Here is a 5365-nt window from a genome sequence, read left to right on the forward strand (position 1 = left end):
AAAAAAAAAAATATTTAAGGTAGGCTCGGCACCTGTGGCTCAAGTGGCTAAGGCGCCAGCCACATACACCTAAGGTGGCGGGTTTGAATCCAGCCCGGGCCTGCCAAACAACAATGATGGCTGCAACCCAAAAAATAGCCAGCCATTCTGGCGGGCACCTGTGATCCCAGCTACTTGGGAGGCTGAGGCAGGAGATTCCCTTGGGCCCAGGAGTTGAAGGTTGCTGTGAGCTGTGATGCCATGGCACTCTACCCAGGGGACAGCTTGAGGCTCTGTCTCAAAATAATAATAATAATATTTAAGGTAGATTCTAATATATGTCCAGCACTGACCATGAGGGTTATGTGTCCTCTGTTGCTGAGGACTGAGCTGAGCCTTTGATGCATGCAGGGATGAGGCATCAGGTTTGGTCAGGGTCAGGCCTGTGTTCTAAAGGTGAGCTCAGTGCAGCCCAGCTCCTCACTGCTGCAGCATGTGGGCTGCATCACCAGGAGGAGAGGCAGGGTCAGAAGAAAGGCATCAAAACTCACTATTGAGCCTTCCATACGAGTTTGCTGACCCTTTATCCCCCTGGTAGACTGGACAGCAGGGGACCTGCTTTCCATGGGTGAGATCATGGGTATGTGGCTGTGTCACTGGGAGGGGGTGTGTTGGTTCTAAACAATAAACAGCTTATTTTTGACTTTCAGGATTGACTTCTAAAGATCCATGATACATGAGGAGAAGCCCAGAAGAAGAGGAGGAAAACAGAGGATTCAGGAGTGGCTCTTACTCAGGGACAGTGATGTTCTCAGTGGATCCTTCTGAGTGCCCCCAATTCCTGAAATGTGAGGCAATAAACTTGCTGATCTTCCCTTGTTGCAGGAAGACGAGGCCCAACAGAGAGAAAGAGCACCCAAACACCACGTTTATAAGAGAAATGGCTTTATTCACCAGCCAGGAGCTTAGGGCATAGAAGAATTCCAAATGGCCGCACTCCCAGACTGGCCTGGTCTTTCCCGTCTTATCAACAGTCAAAAAGTTCCACCCCACAGGCACCCCTCTCATTGGCCAGTTTCAATCAAGTGGGAGATGCTATTCCAGCCCCTACAGAACTTAGAAATTTCCAAGTTTCAGGAAGTTAAGTCCACAAATTCCCAAGAGCTGGATCACCAGGGAGAGGACCCTCCAGCTGTATGCTTGTGGTCTCCTTGAGAAGACCTGTTGTCCTAGACCTCAACCTTCTTGGATATCCTCTCTCAGCCTGACTCTGCAGCATCTGGGCCTATGTGTTTGCTCACACTCACCCCTGCCTTCCATTAGTCCCTCTCATCTCCACTGAGCTCAGTGCAAACCTGTCCCCCACTGCTACAGCGTGTGTGGGGGCAGCACCAGGAGGGGGGCAGAGTCTGAGAAAGAGGTCAGAGAATCAGGAGTTAGTTCATCATTCTGTAGGAGTGTATTGTCGCAAACCAGGGCAGGTAAGGGGAGCAAACTAGAGTGTAATTGGTGGGGAATGAGAAAAATACAGTATAAGAGAAGACACTGAAACGAAAGTTGGGATCAGGACGTCTGACTGAGCTGATGTCTGCAGCCATCCCCAAAGCACAAAATCAGCTTTATTTTATAGTATCTGTATACTCAGTTGTTCAGGAGGAAGTAGCATAGACAATATGGTGAAATAGCATAAACAAAAGATATATTTTTGGTCTTAGAGTATGATAGGAAAACATAAATGACTTGAATAAAGATAAATCATCTTGTTATTGATTTCTACTCAGCTTCATTAACATAACACAAGAAGTAAAAAGGGAAAGATCACAAGGATCTCAGCATACTTTTTTTTTCTTTTCTTTTCTTTTTTTTTTGAGACAGAGCCTCAAGCTGTCCCCCTGGGTAGAGTGCAGTGGCATCACAGCTCACAGCAACCTCCAACTCCTGGGCTCAAGTGAGTCTCCTGCCTCCGCCTCCCAAGTAGCTGGGACTACAGGCACCTGCCAGAACGCCTGGCAATTTTTTGGTTGCAGGCTTCATTGTTGTTTAGCAGGCCTGGGCTGGATTCGAACCCGCCACCTTAGGTGTATGTGGCTGGCGCATTAGCCACTTGAGCCACAGGTGCCGAGCCTGATACTGACTTTTTCACCAAGCATTTAGGTAGATACCTTAACTTCTAAGTTTTCCTTCACAAACCAGAATTCATAGAAAACAAATTGAGTTATGAAATAACCATTCCTAATTTAGAGCAAAGCTATACAACATAGCAATCTCCATTTATTACCCTCGGTCCCATGCAAATTTAAAGAAAAACATACTTCCAGGCACCAATATAGATCTTGAAGCTACTTCAACTCAAACATGATAAAACACATATCTGAAATCTTCCAGTCTTCAAGAGAAGTGTAGTGTTTTTGTTTTTGTTTTTGAGACAGGAAACTCAAGCTGTCCCCTGGGTAGAGTGCCATGGCATCACAGCTCATAGCAACCTCCAACTCCTGGGCTCAAGCGAGTCTCCTGCCTCTGCCTCCTGAGTAGCTGGGACTACAGGCGCCAGCCACAATGCCCGGCTATTTTTTGGTTGCAGCTCTCATTGTTATTTGGCGGGCCTGGGCTGGATTTGAACCCGCCACCTTGGGTATACGTGGCTGGCACCTTAGCCACTTGAGCCACAGGCGCCGAGCCTGAAGTGTAGTGTTTAAATCAACATTATGGATCAAATGTGTTACCAGGGAACATAGTATCTGAACTGGTCACAGAAAGTCATTTTGGTAACATGACACATGGCCAAGTTTCTAAGACTAAAATTCAAGGCATTCTCCTGGGATTCTGTCCTTGCTTCAGGCTCAGTAGAGACATTGATCAAAGCTGGGTAAAAATAATCTGGTTGGAAGACTGTGTGCAATGTTCTCCAGCAAATTCAACAGGCCACCAGAGTTTTTCAGAGGTCTGTGCCATTTCTCCATGGCAGCCTCTGCCAGAATCATAGTCTTGCCCATTCTCATCTCATACCTGGCACCCAGATGGCCCACATCACTACTGCCTGCCCTCCTTACAGCCTGCACCCCATTCTGTGGGGATGATCCTGTCATCCAGACACATTCCACTTAGGTACCACATGGCGTTTTCTGCATGTGCTCTTGAATAGTCTTCTACAAAGGAGAATCCACGTGTTATTCTTTCCATTTTATCCAGATTCATAATGATTTTCTTTATGTCTCTGCTTTGGCTGAAGAGTTCATAGACCTCTTCTTCAGTTGTGTACAAGGAACAATTTTCAACAATGTACAGTTTTTCTTTCCTTTTCTTTCGTTTTTTTTTTTTTATTTTTAATTGAGACATAGCCTCACTCTGTCACACTAGATAGTGTGCTGTGATGTCATAGCTCACAGCAACCTCAAACTCCTGGGGTCAAGTAGTCCTCCTGCCTCAGCTGCCTGAGTGGCTGGGACTACAGACAGCCACCATGATGCCTGGCTAGTTTTTCCATTTTAGGTAGAGATGGGTTCTTGCTCATATTCAGTCTGAGCTCAAAGGATCCTTCCTCCTTGGCCTGCCGTAGTGCCAGGCTTACAGGTGTGAGATACCACGCCACACCCTGGTACAGTTTCTCTTGAGTAGTTTTTCTTAGTCTTTAGTGTCACCCTGGAAGTGTAGGTTCCAGTAGCAGCTCAGCTTCTTCCCTCCACCCTCAGGAGGCCAGCCAACATAGTGCAGGGAGATGGACAGGCACTGGGACACTCCCTACTCTATCACATTAATGGGTTGTTATCAGTAAAAATGCTAATGTATCAGCTGCATACATTGGTCTATATGAACATAATGACCGTTAAGCAGTTCCATGTTCTCACCCTTCAATTTGTTTCAATTTTTCTGAATTTGGTAATTCTCTGTCAATTTACCTCTGAGGCTGGTCTGCTTCTCAAGGGTTTGAACTATTAGGTCCAATCCTAGTACCCAGTCACCGGGGATCAGTGCTTACTCTGCTCTTTTTAGCCCATTGACCCCAGGGAAGGTTTTTCTTACAGTGTCTAAGACACGGCTATCTCCTACTTTAAGATCTTTCTCTCATGGCTGTTGTTAGTATAGCAGGTAGTCCAACTATTTAGAGTCATGCTTATCACATGGGAACTGATCAATAGCCTCTGACATGGCTGTTGCTGTCATCATACCAGTTTTTAGATTGTGATCTTTCTAAGAGTGACAAGCGACATAGTCATCTTTAAGACAACATTCAGGCTTGGTGCCTGTGCCTCAAGTGGCTAAGGCGCCAGCCACATACACCTAAGGTGGCAGGTCCGAATCTAGCCCGGGCTGCCAAACAACAATGATGGCTGCAACCAAAAAAAAAAAAAAATAGCCAGGCATTGTGGCGGGCACCTGTGGTCCTAGCTACTTGGGAGGCAGAGGCAGGAGACTCGCTTGAGCCCAGGAGTTGGAGGTTGCTCTGAGCTGTGCCACAGCACTCTACCCAGGGGGACAGCTTGAGGCTCTGTCTCAAAAAAAAAAAAAAAAAAAAAGACAACATTCATTTTCTAGTTTGGTTGGGACACTGAGTAATATTTGGTGTGTCAAACAGATCTCACACCAGTCTAGAGAAAAGGTTTAAGCCTATGTTAATGTCAACCTTGTTTCTCTGGTAATGTCCACAAAAGTGAGATCCACAGTAATATAGAGAGTATACTAACTGCTCAAGGAAAAGTATAAAACAACCCATAGCAAGCTGAAAATTATATTAATGGGGATCTTTCAAAGCACTTACTTCAATCACATCATTTTCATCAATGCTTTTCTCATATTCTCTGAAGGAAGAATTTCTTTCCATCTCTCTTTGGTGAAACATGTTTTTCATTTTAGGGACCCTTGACATTGAGAGATGTGGCCATAGAATTCTCTTAGGCGTCGCAGTGCCTGGGCCCTGCTCAGAGGGCTTTGTACAGTTGGAGAACTACAGGACCCTGGTCGCCCTGGGTGAGTGTAATGTGGCTGTCACAGTTGGGCTCTGTCCTGTGTGCCTTTGCATTTTCTCTTCTGCTCCTTGTGGGAGCCACCGCATAGCTGGGCTAAGATGGAAGCTTTATTGACTCAGAGAGAAAAGCTCCATATGGATTCTGAACTCTCAACATCCCCTTTCTGCAGCTGCTGTGCTCCCTTCCTGACACAGCACTTTGTTAGGCCACAGCTTACACATGCAAAAACCCTTATGGCAGACCTTTAAAACTCTAGTTTTCTTCTCCTCTGGTCCTTCTGACTCAGTAGTTCTTGGCAGAGAGCTAGATGTTTGCATAACACAGTTTCATACACACTCAGAAGGCAGCTGTATGTGAATGAATTTGTGAAATATTTTTCTCAATACATTTGTATTGTCCTGTCTTACCTAAACAGAGGGCTT

Source organism: Otolemur garnettii, unplaced genomic scaffold, assembly GCF_000181295.1.
Source record: "Otolemur garnettii isolate 467f Iridium unplaced genomic scaffold, OtoGar3 scaffold00212, whole genome shotgun sequence".
Lineage (NCBI taxonomy): Eukaryota > Metazoa > Chordata > Mammalia > Primates > Galagidae > Otolemur > Otolemur garnettii.